Source organism: Colossoma macropomum, unplaced genomic scaffold, assembly GCF_904425465.1.
Source record: "Colossoma macropomum unplaced genomic scaffold, Colossoma_macropomum, whole genome shotgun sequence".
Classification (NCBI taxonomy): Eukaryota; Metazoa; Chordata; class Actinopteri; order Characiformes; family Serrasalmidae; genus Colossoma; species Colossoma macropomum.
Window position 1 is genome coordinate 12188601 of NW_023494791.1, and position 18100 is coordinate 12206700.

The 18100-nt window shown below is 37.9% G+C and overlaps 1 protein-coding gene across 1 annotated transcript in view; it reads left to right on the top strand.

The window, feature by feature from the left end:
* The window catches only part of lingo2b (leucine rich repeat and Ig domain containing 2b), a 40887-nt gene that overhangs the window by 20113 nt on the left and 2674 nt on the right, over positions 1-18100 (top strand). The window lies entirely within an intron of this gene.

Here is an 18100-nt window from a genome sequence, read left to right on the forward strand (position 1 = left end):
TTATCATTGTTATGCATTTTTATACTTCTTGTGTAATTGAGTGTAATTGAATAATTGATGCAACTTTCAGCTCTGTTGTGTCCTACAAGTTACAGCTATGACCCAACTTATATTTTCATTCACACCCCCCCAAAAAATCTGAAGTTCTGATTTCTGAAGCTTTTCTATGACTTAATGATGTCCCATGTGTCGTTACGCCCTCCTTTCATATTGTTGCTGTAAAAAAAATACCATGCTTCTCCATTTTTGTTGATTTTTATTTGACTTCATGATTTGAACAGAGCAGTTGTCCTTTAGATTGTGTGAAAATTGATTGATTATTGGACCAATAGAAATGCTACAAAATCACTTAGAAAGCACCCTTTACAGTAACGTAATATACAAGTTAAGACTACGGCCTTCTGTAATGTTGCCCTTGTTTTGTTTTGGTTTTTTTGGACAGTGACTACATGTTACGTGGGACAGAGGTCATTTTTTCGTTTTCTATGTGTAAGACGTGTACATGAAACCTTTTGGAAGTCTCAGCGTGATGAAGAAAAACCCTCCAATTTGCCTGCTAAAGCTCCAGCAGCAAGCAGAGAGAAGCATTAGACTGACTGTCAGTATTTGATGTCTCTGTAAGAGTGATCTTGATGGAGGAGCATAGGAGTTCTGGAATATGTGAAAATGGATTTTTCTGTGTGTATGAGAGAAAGAGAGTAAGATAAAGAGCGAGGGAACCTGTGTGCCTAGGTATTCTCTGATATAATGGAGCTGATCCCTGCTCTCTATGAGTGTGCCGTGTATGATGATTTATTGATTAACTTCGACGTCTAAAGCGCCTCTTCTTGATCCAGTCAACTTTGGGCTGAATTACATCAGCGCTCATTCGCTCTCCAGCTGAGGCTGCTGTCGTCAGAGCGGCCTTAAGCTTCCAGTGGATTGAATTGAATTATTAACTCATTAAAACTTAATAAACTCCTCCGGTGAGGAGGGCTGCTCACTCTAACGAACCGCAGCCCCCCCGTCCATATACTCCCCCAACCCCCACCCCCCCCACACACTATCACTAGACATGCTCTCTCAGTCTTCATTCTGACACCAACACTGGCAGGCAGGCTTCAGACACACAGCAGGCGAAGCGGCCAGAACCGTGAATGAGACCGAACTGTGTGAAGCCTCACCAATGCTTTTCTGTGTCTCACACACACATACACACACACATAAGGCCAATCTCACTCTCCCTCAGAAGCCGATATGGTGACAAATGCCGTGGCGTCCGCTGATATTGATTTGAAAGGAAAGCCCACTACTGCGCTTACTAATCGCTCAGAGTTGTCGAATGGAAAGCCAGCTAAGTTCATGTCGGAGCACAGTCTCTACCGTCTGGATTAAAGATGTGAAATAGTCTTCACAATCCATGCTGCTGTATGAACAGTTCTCTACTGTATGGACATTTTAAATAGACTGCTGGTATCTGCTGCTTGCACCAGATAAATGCACACAATGCTGTGTATACTGTTCAAAAACATAGAACAGATTGCCTGCAATTTACCCCTCTTTATCTGATTGTTATGCAGATGATGAGTTTTACACTTAGCACAGCTATTTAACCCCTTTAACCAGAAAGAGCCTGTGTGTGGGCCAAGCTTCAGTTCCTCACTCTCATAACTTACATTTAAAGCTGCACTATGGTTTTGATAACACTTTATTTGTATGGTGTACCACTGTAGGTGCTTTTTTAGATGCTCAGCATGCCTTTAAATAACAATCAACTAAATATCTATTAAATGCAACTGAACTTGAAGTTGAGTGTGTAAGATTCTATCAAATCTACCTCAAAACCTCAAGGCAAAACCTACACCTACTCCTAAACCTAACCCTAACCATATTGTTGTTGATAATCAACTGGGTATCACCAGAAATATTGCTAATGATTTAAGTATCTGTAGATCATCTATAGGGGAACATCCAAATAAACTGTGACCAGAGTCTTCTGTTAAAATTGAAATGAGTTGTGTTACTGAGTCATGTGGAAAAAAAACATGCTAAAATATGGTGTGCATGCACTGCTGCAAGTGTCCATGTAAAGCATGAAAAAATTAAAAATTCATATCATTACGTAATATTATACAACAGTTAGTTCTGGTCACGCAAGCTGATTGGTTGAGAGGCATTCTAATCGTACTGTTATTTCGCCATAACATCACAGGCTTTTCACAAACACTGTATCACTCTGCTAAGACGCTGTTGCTAAGCAACGAGTTTGACAGCTGTACGAGACGCTCGAGCCATTTGAACGTTTTTACTTCTTACTTTGCCACAAACAGAAAATGGATACTTTTAAGATCACATTTGACCGACAGCCAATTTGGTCAGACTCTAAAGATGAGATTACACTAAATTCCCAAACTGAGCAGCTTTTCAGTCGGCAGCTGTGACAGAAGAACACCTAAACAACCTGGAATTAGCCTGAAATTAACCGAATACCATTCGCCAAACATGTAGTCTGATCTTCAGAGTCTGACCAAATCGGACTGAGCCATAAAACTGCCGCAATAAAAAACAAAAAAGCTGCTCAGCGGTGATGACAGTTTGGGAATTTAGTGTAAGGAGCTGGAGAAAGAACTGCCGGCTGAGGTCGTATCATGGCTGTGATGTTATTTCACGATAACACACTCCCTCTCGTGTTCTATTGCTTAAACGTCACACACACTGATTACACATTTACACAAGGGAGGTCTCCAGATCCCCAAAACTTACACAGTGTAGCTTTACATTTTATAGTAGTTACTGAATAATAATTAAAAGTGTAACAATACAATAATCTCCTGCTACTTGGCCATGAAGAGTACAGCATTTTCATTATTTATTTTTGTGCTTAAAATTTTTCATTTTGCATTACACACTCTACAATACAGTTCCTTAATGAATAAATATTGATTAACTTAGCAGTAAGTAGGTAATTATTACTGGAGTTTTTCATTACTCCTCACTATAATAAATAACATTGTGTAATACTCTAGTAACTGGTCTTGAACCACTGTGGTTACCACATGTTTAATGACTCCTTGAAAGATTAAATGAGTTTAAAAATTCCTGTCTGTACTATTAATAACGTGGGGAAAAGTGTGCCATTTAGTAGCTGTACTATGTAAGATTATTTTGTTCGAATTGAGGGAAGTAGTAATAAAATATTATTTTCTCTGTGTTGCTGTGGGTCACCCTGTAAAGCCTGAAACAATAATTTAAAAGTCAGAGGTCTTGGGTTGGATTTCATGGGAGCTTTTCAGAAAAAGAAGGTCCGCATGATATTTAGTCTTAAATGCAAAATCTGCATCATACTGATGAAGATATGATAACCATAATAGGTAATTCACTTACATCCTCAGACAACACATCTCTCATCCAGTTTTGAGTTCTCTTTCAATACTCTTTTAACACACTCACTGTTATCAGATTCATCTGCTCAGGGAAGAAGTCTGAAGCATAACCGCTGTTACAAAGTGTTCTTCAAAATGTTGCATGCAATTACACATTTCCACCAGAGAGGTCTCCAAATCCCCAAACTTACATAGTGCAGCTTTAAGCTAGTTAGTTCAAACTCACTGCTTGATTATTACATACTTAAGTCTTAAGTCAATTAAGGGAACCATAAACATGTGGATAACACAGTGGTCGATGATTGGTTACTAAATTATTACGTTTTAACCAACATAATATTTTAACTCCTTACTACAGCAAGGAGTAAATAATGATGATCCACTATGGTAACACTTGATTACTTACTGCTTAATTAATATGTACATAAGTGTTACCTTGTATTATGTCTGTGTGTGAGTACTCTCCAGACCAATGTGCAAACTTAGCTGGCTAATTAAGGATTCTGAATCTGATTCCAGTTCTGAATTGAAAGCTTTTTAGTGGCTTAATGGATTCCAATGTGTCATCATGCCCCCTTTTTCACAAATGTGACAAATGATAATTACTTCACTTACTTCGATATACAATACCAAATAGCATATTAGATCATTCATCATCCATTAAGGAAAAAGTGAATAAGCTACAATTGGTTCAAGACTATTCAAGAGGCTGATGGGGTGAAAAATTATTCTAATATTTCAAAACTGATACAATGGGCTGTGATATTTTTCTGCATGGTTTGCACCCTGTTGTCTGTATTTCAGCTGTAGATCCTCCTCATAGATTTTTGCAGCCTTGTACAATGGCGCTGGATCGCACTCACTCACAGATAAGTGCCTCATTCTTTAATCACTGTTATGATCACTGAGGTCTGCCATTCCTCTTTATGGCCATTCAGAAGCAATAAAGAGAGTGTAATGCTGTGCAAGTCCTCCAAGCGAATGCAGCACTCTGCAAAAACAGGCCTATTTTTGAGGCACTGAAAGTTCCCCGTCACACCTGAAATTTCTTTTGACATGCCCAAATTGACTAATACTTGCACTGTATTGGATAGAAATTTCAAAGAAATAGATAATCTTGCAGTGGACGTGTTTTTCCCACCTCATAATTAATGAAAAACGTGAAAACACTCTAAATCTGTGGGTGTTATTAGTGCTAACTGTGTATAAAAGAAGGGGGGTGTGATTAAGAGCAGCTCTGATGTTAGAATTACCCCCTGAGATGGGAATGGAGTGGTAGCGAGAGTGAATAGAGCCCTTCAGGAACGGCAAGGCTGTGAAGACGCTGCGAGAGGGTGAGGCTGAGAGGTGAGAGATTCCATGCTCCTCTCCAGGGAGCCGCCGAGCCTGCCGTGAGCCTTTTGATATGGGGGGAAAGTCATTCATTTTTAATGGCATTAATGAACGACCCTGTAGTTTCAGCTTCAGCGCATACAACCACATGATCTGAAGAGCCGGCGGAAAACACTTAGCCCTTTCATTTCTGCTGGATGATGAATTGATCAACATAAGTACACTACACATAGTGTTACTGTCAATAAAGCGAGGTTTAAATGAAGGCCTTATGAGGCTGGATGTCATGAAGTATGAGTGTCTTTGTGGTGTGAGTCTCAGGGACCTGTGGAATGCCTGCGCTTCCCTTTTTTCTGATTCTGATCAGCAAAGCAGGACTAGCGCCGAGGGAGCGTGGGGTTTCCATGGTAATCGCATGTTTGGAGAGGTCTGCCTGAAAAGAGGGCTTGCGTGGGTGTGAATGTATATGTGTATGTGTGTATGTGTGTGTTCCGATCAATACGCCACAGAGCTCATCTCTGTCAAGAGGAGGAGATATCCTGGTTAGGACGCAGGGTGATGCCCCGGTGGTCTGTGTTTTTGTGGCTACAAAGCATGTGAACGTACTTGTGTGCTTGTTGGTGTTTGTATGTTTGTGCATTTAACTGCGTGGATTTAATGTGCTCTTTTTATTTCATGAAAATGAGATGTTAATTAAAATCACACGCTTTGTGTTATTGCTATGCTTTTTGTGCCATATTGTGTTAAATGTGTTAAAGAAAAATACTACAGAAGGGCATCATGTGTTATGTTGGAATGTTTAATTTTGCTATAGTACAGCTGTTCTGAGAATGATACTAGTTCAAATGTTTGGCTACAGCATCCAGTTGGACATAAAGGGGTGAAATTATTGTCCAATCACACTGTCAACTGCTGGTTACATTATTAACAAGCCTTTAACTTACCTCCACGTCTAAATTATAGCTAAATTCTGGGACATTAGATCAGAAACAAACCCTGTGCCAGTACTCAAAGATAAATGACAATGCCTCACTAACATGTTGCATCGTATTGTACATACCCAACATGCATTTTTATGTTACTGCTGCAACAGAGCACAAAGCTAGTTCACATTTGTGTTTATAATTGTGAATGCGCTTCCAAGCAATGATGGGAAACATACTGTTGCAGTAGGGTTGGTTCTAGCCTTTTGGGGGCCTTATATTTTCTGGGGGGCCTCCAACTTGCTAGCTGACACAAATTGAAGGCTAACTAATAACAATGATGACCACAAGATGTGTTAATTATATACATTTAGAACTTGCTAATTTGTCAGCATTGCTTTTTATCATTTGAAATGCTTTACTTTTGATACATTTATGTAGTGTGATTATTTTTTGTTGGTGACCCCTCCTCATGTTTTACCCAATTGGCTGTTTGTCATAAATGCCATACTTTCATATCAAGGATTAATAACAGTCTGAGTATCTAAACCTGGATTAATCATGGTCTGAGTATCTAAACCTGCATTAATCACAGGCTGAGTATCTAAACCTGCATTAATCACAGGCAGAGTATCTAAACCTGGATTAATCACAGTCTGAGTATCTAAACCTGGATTAATCATGGTCTGAGTATCTAAACCTGCATTAATCACAGGCTGAGTATCTAAACCTGCATTAATCACAGGCAGAGTATCTAAACCTGGATTAATCACAGTCTGAGTATCTAAACCTGGATTAATCACAGTCTGAGTATCTAAACCTGCATTAATCACAGGCAGAGTATCTAAACCTGGATTAATCACAGTCTGAGTATACAAACCTGCATTAATCACAGGCTGAGTATCTAAACCTGGATTAACCACAGTCTGAGTATCTAAACCTGAATTAATCACAGTCTGAGTATCTAAACCTGGATTAATCACAGCCTGAGTGCCTGAACAGGAATTTACTGCAGTTAACTGTGACTTAACTGCATCTGTGTATGTTTGGTTTTGTGAAGCTGAAACTCAGTCGGAAAGTCAGTCTAAGTTGAATCTGCATTATACATTACATTAGAGAGACCCCAGATCCACTACATCTTCTTGTCCAACTTCAAGCAAAAACAAAGGCATAACGTAAACACCACATAAAAACCAACCAACACCTCTGCCCTAAAATGACCCTCATGGGTTTAATAATGCTGCCAGAGCTGGGAAGTAGTGAAGTTTTTGTTTCACTTATGTGTTTTGCTTTTGACTCACTACATTTCAAATAAATAGGCAAATAAATCCCTTGATGTATATATATATATATATATATATATATATATATAAATTTCTCCGTTTCACTTGAAATGGGTATATCTGTACACCTACATACAAATACAGAGTTATACACCAAGAAGGGCAGAAAGGGATAAAGGAAACAACAGAGTAAAATTGCAAGAGAAGTGAGTTCAACCAATTGTAATGCAGCCAATGTTATGCAAAGAATTGTATCACATTTCTGATATCTGATATTTGTGATCTTGTTCAGATTAATGTCACACAGAGACCCCATTAAAAAAAAAGTGTATTCATGTAGTAAATGTGTATACTTGTAAAGCGGTAAATTCAGGAGTACAGTCTTTTGTACTTTAATATTTTTGTACTTTAAAAAGTCCTTGTGGGTGTGAAAATTGACCTTTGCTGTCTTTACATTATGAACAGATGCCAGCTAACTAACATCAGTTTGACGCTGTCAGTGTGGGTAATATAGCTGAGTTATTCCACAGGATCAGTGTAAGATGTGTTTTTGTGGCTGGTGAACGTATTTGAGTGTGTGTTGGTGTTTGTATGTCTGTGCATTTAACTAAGTGGATTTAATGTGCTCTTTTTTATTTCATGAAAATGAGATGTTAAATAAAATCACACTCTTTGTGTTATTGCTATGCTTTTTGTGCCGTATTGTGTTAAATGTGTTAAAAATACAATATAAGTGCATCATGTGTTATACTTTATACCTACTATTTTTAAGTCCTCGCAGGTGTGATAATTGACCTTTGCTGTCTTTATATTACGAACACTAATCTTAGCGAACAGATGCCAGCTAACTAACATCAGTTTGATGCTGTCAATGTGGGTAATATAGCTGAGTCATTCCACAGGATCAGTGTAAAATGGACATGCTAATTTGAAATTTTGTATGTCAAGAAATCACCCTTTTTCATCCATGTTTTCAGTGATATTTTACTCTTTAAATAAGATTTTCCTGCCTCACTCAGTTTTTTTATTTTAAGCTTTTTCATTTTAAGTCCAAAATCATGCTGAACTTATGACAGAGGGGAATATGACAGGGTGGAATATTTCAGCCAAAACTGGCTGCCACACTCAGCAGTAAATGAAATGTGACTTTTCTCCAAATATTGCAAAATAAAATCATAAAAAAAACTGTCCACTCTGTCTGTCTTGTACAGGAGGTTGGATGTGTTATGCCAAAATACAGTAAATTATTAATATTGAATAAACACAAAATTTAACAGTTTTAAACTGGTATGGGCAAAATAATTAAATTATGGCGTTTACTGTTAGTCGTGTCATTTAGTGTAGCAATATGTGAAATAGCTTAATATGACAGAGTGGAAAGCAAAACTCAAGGATAGAAAAAATCTGTCTAAAAATAAATATCTTTTGTGTTAATGAGGAAACAGACATGCAACTGAGAATTGCAAAGGTTAATCCAACTTTTATTTAATATTTTTTTGAGATGATGAGTGGATGAGCTTCAGTGGCTGTCTATGTGAATTAATAAAATTATACATGAATAATCTTCCAGTAAACATTTTCATACACCACATTAATGATACTTTGAATTACTATATTTAAGCTTTAAAAAACCCTAAAAGCTGATTTTTTTCCTTACACGTTGCATCAGAAGTGGCAAACTTCTCATGGAGTGACTACAGAGAAAGAAAGCTATACATCGCTTAAATGCACCAAACCTAGACTAATGTTACACATACACCACATGCAAATATAGGGATCATCCATATGTTCCCAGGGTCTTATGTTCCTCAGGCCCTTTATTTTCTCACTGAAATTTCTAGGAAACAGCACTATATTCCCAGGGCCCTATATTCCCAGAATCCAATGTTCCCTTGTTGAAATTTTCACTGGAAATAGCTCTCTGTTCCCATGTTGCCTCAATGATATTGCCTCAACGTGAAAATAACTGATATCCCGATGTGAGTATGTGATGTCCATACATCTGGTATATTTACAAATGTTCATGTTGCACAAAACCTTGTCTTTCCATTTTTCTTTTCTTTTCTGCGTAATTTGAAAGCTCATTTTGAGAACATTTTATCGTTTTGGAGATACAAGATTTTGTTGTGACAGCAATGTATGGAGTACATGTTGTATATGGTTATATATCGAACCTTTTTGAAACTGGTTCTGTATAGCACCAAAAGGGTTCTTCTATTGTTACGATGCCAACATATTCTGCATCAATCTGAAGAGCGACTTCACCATGCAGATAACTGTTTAAGCATACAAATCATTCTTTGAGTGTTCGTAGTACTATACAGAACCATTGTCTTTACTAAAGAACTCTTAAAGAACCATTTTTGTAAGAGTGTAGCCTAATTAGCTGAGGCTAGCCTAGCTGAAGCAAAGTGCATTCCTATGGGAAAATCTGCTTCTCTTCGTTCCCTCTGTGACCTCTGATGAACCTATAATGTTAACCATGACCTTAGGAACCCTTTCGAAAGTTTCATTAATGTGATGTTTCATATAAAGAGCTGAACATGAGACCCAGGAAACACAGAACCCTGGGAACACAGAACCCTGGGAACATAGGACATTGGGAACATCAGGCCCTGGGTACACAGGTACGCACATATGAGGCTAGCGCTAGCTTGCTTTCACCTAATAGGAAATGGTGCTTTTTATTTGCTTTCTTTCAGCTTTTCAAATGGAAGAGGCTCCCAAAACACTGGTGACACTACTTCTAGATGGCAGGGAGATATGCAAGAAGATACATCATCTCAACAGCGCTGCAGAAATAATTGATGCCTGCAAGCGTTTTTTGCCTTGTACTGCAGAATATCATAGAATTCTAAAATTCAGTGCTGATTTTCATGAATATGTTGACACAGACCTTAATGACAGCGTCCAAAACTTTGACAAGTTTCAAGTTTTGTTCAGCTCAATCAAGCCAGGTGGAACACTGCAATGGGTATGTATGATTTAGTCCTTATGTCATTCTGTTCAGTGAGGAGCTCGCATTCACAAACAGGTGGAAGCACTAACAAGCTGGTGGATGACCTGACTGCTAACATTTTTAGACTACTTTAATTACAGGTTTCAAAACTGACAATTGTTCATGTAAGCAAATGTTTATTGATGTGTATTATACAAAGTAATAGTGTACAGTGTTTGGTTAAAGACAGGTAGAGGTTGATAAAAGGACAGAGACAGACACATACAGACACATAGGTAGGTACGTAGATCACCATCAGCCTCTCAGACTTAAGGAACTGAAATTACAGCTGTGTAATAGCCGTGTAGAATGTCAGCCAATTAAAAAAAAACAATTTTGAGACAGCTTGGCTTGTTGGTACTCTCACCTTTTATGAATGTGAGCTTTTCATTAGACATTTTTAATAACGTTGGTTTGGAGTTATGCACCCTATTTTTTATACTCCAGGCTCAGCAGCCATAAACAAGCTGCTGGCTGTTTGGATTTTGTTAATGTTCCCAAGAACATAATATACATGTGGTGATTTATATTGTTAATGATCAAGTAGTCAAGTTTTTATTAGCCACTAATATTGAAACACTACTGTAATGATATAATTACAGTACAGGTTACATTGCTCCAAGTAATCAACTGGATGTAGGCCTATGTGTCTTAGAGATGCCAGTACACTACATTTCTGTGTAAGCTATCAGAGTGTAATGCTAGATTCAGTGAAAAGAGCTGCAATGCACAGATATACACTGACCGTCCACTGATATAGGTGGACTTTGTAGTTCAGATTGTGGTCCATCTATTTCTCTGAATAATTTATTAACCTTTTACCCTGTCCTTCAATGGTCATGACCCCCACAGGACCACCAGAGAGCAGGTATTATTTGGCTGGTGGATCATTCTCAGCACTGCAGTAACACTGACGTGGTGGTGGTGTGTTAGTGTGTGTTGTGCTGGTCAGAGTGGATCAGACACAGCAGTGCTGCTGGAGTTTTTAAACACCTCAGTGTCACTGCTGGACTGAAAATAGTCCACCAACCAAAAATATCCAGCCAACAGCGTCCTGGGGGCAGCGTCCTGTGACCACTGATGAAGGACTAGAGGATGACCAACACAAACTGTGCAGCAACAGATGAGCTATCATCTCTGACTTTAAATCTATAAGTTGGACCAACAAGGTGCATCTAATAGAGTGGACAGTGTTTAAAAACTCCAGCAGCACTGCTATCTGATGATCCACTCATACCAGCACAACACACACTGCTCTGTGGGGGTCCTGTGGGGGAAAGGGTGGAACAGGGGCTCATAAAAAATGCAGAGAAATAAGATGGACTACAGTAACTGTAGAACTACCTGTATGGTTCACCAATATGGTAAGTGGAGCTGATAAAATAGACAAAGAATGTAGATACAAGGAGGTGACCTTAACGGTCAGTCAATGTAGTTCCTACAATTTTAGGATTCATTCTGTAATAACCTGGGTTATCCTGGTAGGATAAACATACAGAGAACGCTATGCTGTGAGATTTTGAGATACTAAAACAAGGTTTCTCAAATGTTAGGTTGATTTATTATTTCTTTCTTATTTGTTTTTAATTATTTCTAGTACTAATGTTCTTTTCCTTTTAAGGCTGGACAACTGAATACAGTCGCAGCTGGTCCAAGTAATCAACTGAAGGTATTTATCCTTGGAGACCTACATGTGTTCCTATTATGCTAAAACTAAAGTTGGATGTTTCTGACAAATTGATCCAGCTTTACAATAGAGACACTGGCATTGTGCACTGCTGCTGTTCCAGTAGTGACACTGTCTCTCTTTTAAAGGCTGGACCTTTCAGCACAGATCTGGCTGGTACAAGTAATCAACTAAAGGTATGTTTACTGAAGACCTATGTGTGCTGATATAAAGTTGCATTAGAATTGAATGGTATCAGTTTTGAATCAGAATTGTCAAACAAAACATTATATGCCTGAACATATTGAACAGAATACTTCAAATTTAGATGAAAGAGGAGAAACTATTGCAAAGTATATGATACTTTCAAGAGCCAAACCCAGGACTGCAGTGCTGGGACAAACTAAAAGTAATTAAGCAGTTCTACTAATTGATCTTTGTAAGCAATTGTTTTGTGCACGCTCTAACTGCTCCCAACAGTATAGATTTTGACATAAATAGAATAGGCCCTCGCAGGTTTAATGGATGTGTTGTTTCTGTATTTTGGTTTTCCAGCATGGCCAGGGTCCAGCTGATGCAGACAGACTGAGAATGCTCATTCAGATCAAAGGTCCAAGTATACTGTCAGATTATGAAGCTTCAGGAACGCTATCTGAGACATCAAGAAAACTTCTTGTGAAGATAGGAGTCAGTGACCTGGTGGAGCGAAGGGGATTGTGAGTTTTAAAATATTTTTATAACTTTACTTTTAAAACTTTAAAACATTCGTGGCTGTATAATGTATTGTGAAAGATCTCTGAGACATTTATAGATATATGGTGTAGGTATACATACATACTCTGTATAAGATATAGAAAACCTTCAGTTAACCTTTGATTAATGTATTTGTTGTAATGCAATTTTAATGCAGTCTCTGATAGCTAATTTGGTGACTTGCAAGTAGAATATAAGAATTAATTTCGCTTTTAAAATTTTGCCCACAGTTACCCATCAAGTGATGATAAACTGACGTTAGCCAAAAGTGTGATAACCCTGTTCCCATCAATGAAGATGAAGATGGGAGAAGAGAATGAAGGATTTGTAAGTAGTGTTTACTCAACATTTACCAGCAGCTGGAATGAAATACTGATTAAATTTTATAACATTTCAGAGGGCTAGCATTGCAGCTTGTCAACTGGGCAGTTCACTTAGTTGGGTTTATCACATCTTTTCATTAAAAAATCTCAAAAAATATCCACTGTGCAAGGATGTGTGTATTTGAGTATCTGGAGGACAAGTTCATTACAGAATTGGAATCAATGGTACAGTGTCAATGTTACAGCTAGAAAAGAATACAATTACAGAGATGTTATCCTTTCACCCAGGAGCACTTCTATGACCCAGTGTCCCACAATGGATTCATTGAAATTAAACTGAGAAATCTACGGAGGAACCTTCATGATAGTCAGCGACGCTACCGCCGCAAGCGGGCCACGACCAGTGATCCATGTTTCCATCCAGTTTCCATCACACTGCGAATGCCGGCAGGAAGGGAAGAGGAGTCCTCCATGGAGTGGATGACTGTGATCAAAAGGATGAAACCGTCTGAGGAGAACTTCTCTACCATCAGATTGGGCATGGAGAAAACCTACACCAGCCGCAGGTTCTGGATTGCAAACAACTCACCAACAGTAGAAGAGATTTTTCAACAGTACCCTCATTTTATAGACATGCCATACTTCGTAAGTACGTTTTGAGTCATACATTGACACAGCCATCTGTAGCACAGTTGACTGGTGTATTTAGTTATCAAATATAATCGGAACCACTCTATTCTGGCCTATTTCTCAGCTTGACTTTGAGTTTGAGAAGATGTATCCAGGGAAAGCTGACCTCTTCCTTCAAAAGTGGGAAGGAAGTGTTGTCCCGAAATTACTGAGGATGGCCACAGTGAAAGAGAATCCCACTGTTCTGGCATCTGCCAGTGAGAGTGATGGTAGGCTGCTTTTCATTAATATAAGATATGACAATCTTTCAAGCTGTTATGTTACTTTAAATGGATACATCATTTTGGTGGTGATTTGGTGGGGTGTCAACATTTCAAAGCTTTGATGTCTGGCCATTCAAAATGTCTGGTGATAGTCTAGTTGTGATTTTGAAGTGACTTTAAATTGAAGTTTGTGAAATAATGGCAGAAATAAAAGGTTCTACATATGTGTGTGTGTGCTTCATCAAGGCTGTTAAATAACCAGTGGAATTACTGTTATTGCACACTGTATACTCTGTACCACTCTGCACTGTCAGTCCTCACATGCTTAGACTCGAGTCTGATGTCTGAAGGCAAAGTCTGAGAAGCGGTACAGAATTTGATAAATGCAATTTATTTTATGTTTATTATTTTGCAGAACCATGCTTTAGAGCTCTTCAGATGCTCACATACCTTTTGCCTCCTACTGCATCTGGCAGGGGCAAAGGCTGGACCAAATGCAGTGTGAAATCAGCCATATCTTATATCTTGGACATTAAGTCGGTAGGCAAGTTGCTTGTGTCTCGTGTTAATATGTCTGTATGTGTCATAAACCTTATACACAGTGTTCGATTACACTCTTGCTTTCGAGGGGCACATGCAGTACAAATCCATTTAACTGAGCAATAAGTGTCTCTTTTGTTTGCAAAGACACTGTGTAACATTCGGATAAATGCAAACAAACGTTAGTGCAGCAAAAAGTAATAAGAACTTCTTGTTTTCAAAAAAGTAGTTTGGTTCCTGACTTATGCTCAATGCCCCAGCCATCGCATAGATTTACTCAAATCCATTACAGCACACCTGATTTAATTTAATGAAGTATTGATTAGCCAAACCAGGCGTTGGATGATACAAACAAAAAATACTGGGTTTGACTTCAAACTGGAAAATAAATGTCAAAACTCTGTCAAAACCTGAGTAAAAAACCTCTAGGATTATAGCGTTCCTAAGGGATTCTTCTAGTCTGCTAGTGCTAAGCTAATGGCGTTTCGCGTAAACATGTTTTGGCAGTTCTAGATTAAAGACAGACATTTGAAGCTTTTAATAGACATTCCATGTTTTACTTGAAGCTTGTGACATATTAGCATATATTTCACCTTGTAGCAGTTTCAGTTTAGAGGGCTGGCATAGAACTGTCATTGATTTCCATTTGTAACAACCATTTGATTAGGTTGCGGGTCATATTCACAGTCAGTGATGTATCCATGACTTCCAGAAGGCCTAGAGTGGCATTTTTATCTCACCAAATTGCTCCTGCCTATTGGAAATCAAAATGTGATTGGTTGATTCCTCTGTCACTTCATAATTATTCTGATGGTTAATGCAATGCATTAGGCCTTCCCTTCAGCGCTTGATGTCCTAACCAATAAAAGAGCTCACTTAGCTATATCGACCTAATAAAAATTACAGATATTTATTTTTTAGTTTCCTGAAATCATTAGGCCTTCAGAGAAGCCCCTGAGGGTTCACATCTGATAAAATTGCCACTTACTTTGTTAATGTTATTTGTATGTATTCTAATATTAAAGTTCTTCTGAGCAAATAAATGGTTACTAATCAAATGAATAGCTCTTTAAATTAACATTTCTCAGTTGCCTAAAACTTTGGCAGAGTACTGTGTTTTACTGAAATATCCTACAGAACAATACAACATAATCTCAACATAATACAATGCAAGACTGTGCTGACAATTGCTGTGACCAACTCACACAAGTCTACTCAAAACAGATACTTTCGAACAATAAAATAGGCTATAATACGAAATGTCCAATATGCAGACACAGAACTCAGAACTCCAGACATATCCACACCCATTAGTGCATTTATTCCATTATAAAATTCAAAGGTAACAACCAATATGACTGACAGTATAACAAACAGTACAAAATATGCCAACTAACACACCCGTACGCTTACTTTTACAAAACTTATGTACATTTGTTTTATGTTGTGACTTGTTGGAGAAGAGCCAAAAGAAAAGAGACACAGGAGAGATGAGCTCTTTGGAGAATGATTTGATTTCATTTTTACTGCAAGAGTAGAAACTTCCCTCTAACTTCAGAGTTTATTGTCTTCAAGAGAGCTGAAGTCTTTATTGGGGTGGCTGAGCTCCCACTGGCTCCCCCTTAATTGGAGCACTGCCTATACATCTTGTTCAAAGTTATCTCTGAAATATATGTTAACGTGGATTTTGTTTGTACTTGTATTTTTTCAGACTGAAACAGGCAGTTCCAGCCTCCTGGGTAGTTCTCCTGACAGAGTGGTGGAAAATCATCAACCTCACCTCATATGTTTAGGCCAGCCCAGTTCTACAGCTCAGTATATCATCGTGGCAGAGAAGGACAAAGTCGCCATTCCACTTGAGGATAATAGTTTGACATGCGCCATTGACAAACTGTTTAAGATGTACTGCATTTGCAACCTGGCGTATCCTGCCCAGCTCACATCAGTCTTTAATTTCTTTGAGCATCTCTATGACATGCCTATCTCTGGTGGAAAGAGATCCAAAGTTGTGGAGCTTATTGCGAGGCTTCAAGCAATGTTGTAAGCCATACTACCATGAATATTTGTCCCAAGTGCAAAAAACTGTAAGAAAATTGGAGTGATCATCTGTAATTGTGCAATAAAGTAAAATATGAAGAACATGTGCTTAGCAGTCCAACTTTAAGTGGTATTAAGAAGGATACCTGTCTTAGCTGTTACATTCATTTTTCTGAAAATGTCTGTGTAGAGACAGTGCACGACATTTCAGCAGGTGTTGTGGTTCCATTTGAAATAAAACAGATGCTGCATTTCACTTGTGCAGAAAAAAAACTTTTGTGTTGTTAAATGACAGAGTGGTAAGCTTTATGTCTACTACAGTAAATGAGAAAAACAAGCCAAGGGCCATTCTTAATCCAAAAGCCTCAGAGAATCCCATAAAGCAAACGTCCAGTCAGGTCTGGTGCCTGGTTACTCTTTCTTCTCTTAAGTGAAAGATGTAGCATATTATTTGCCGCCGTTCTTGCCAAAGCAGATCATCGTGGATCACTATAACTTATTCAAGAGGATTAAAAATATCATTTATGCTGGCATATGACATTAAAATTTAAAAACAGACAAGCTTGTGTGTAATATTTTTAAAATACTGAATAAAATTAATTGCTGTTGATTGAAAACATGAAAGCCCTTGGCACTAACATTGATGCTTACAGCTCTATTATAATGTGGCTCATACTGTCAGTGTTTCTTGGTAAGATAAATCAAAATATATCACATGTGGCTCTTTTTATTATGTCAATGTTTGGTTTAAATATATCATCACTATCAAAACAAAACCTTGTATCTCCATTTCTGTTGTTTTTTTTTATTTATTTATTTATTTATTTATTTTTACAGAATTTAAAAATCATTAGTTTTTTACTTTTTTAAAATTATGTTTTTTAACATAATGTTGTACATTATGTTAAAATTACATGATGAATGGAGGGAAAGAAATGATCCAAAAATACTTATCACAAATCTTGTTTCCATCAACTTACATTTCCAAACATTACCAGTGTTTTTTCTTCTCCTGTTACCATTTTAGAGATGCGAGGTTTTGTTGCGACAGCTGTTCACGTGCTTTTAACTGCTCATGTGCTCATGTTCTGAAAACTTCTCATGTGCTGAAACCGTGACTGGAGACAATCATGTCTCTTTGGTGGAGTTGTACATGTGAAGGGTTTTGTTCCAAAATGCCTTACAGACCACTTTCAAGAATTTCCTTTTTCATACATTGTTGGGAGTGGGCCCTGTGATGGACTGGCAACATGTCCAGGGTGTTTCCTGCCTTCCACCCAAAGGAATAGCCTCCAGCACACCCCGCGACCCTGAGGGATAAGCAGCTTAGATCATGTGTGTGTGTGTGTGTTGGGAGTGGACTTTACAAATTCAAATAATATCAACGTTTTCTCATTATATCCAAAATTGTTACAAAAGGACATGCAGCATTTTGGAATTAAACTCTTTCTATTTTACCTGAATGTCAAAAGGAAGTAGATCTGTTTTTTCTAAGAATCTTATTCTCATAATCACATGTATGTGGTAGACCACTTAAAGTAAGCTCTTTTAAGGATTACCAACTGTATATAAATCCAAGGTACAAACTTGTTCTACTTTCAGTGAATGAATTATGAATCTTGATGTTTGACTTTTGTATTTGTGAACATGATAAGATATTAGATAAACTGATAATAAATTCAACTGAAATGCACACGAGTTTGTCTAGTTTTTGAGTATGTTATGGTGGCCGAAAGCACACTGCATGTTTCTGTATAATTAGAACCCATCTTTGTGTTAACAATCTGATCACACTGCCTGTGTTAAATAAGATAACACATTGGTCGTGTTAGAAGTAACACAAAATGTGTTATCCTTAACTGGATGGCAAGATGTGTTAAAATTAACACATAACGTGTTGTTTTTAACACAGCTGTGTCGAAAGCTTTAACATGCCTAATTATATCTGCATCTCTGTTCTTCTCCCTCCATGTCTGTTCCCCCTCCCCCT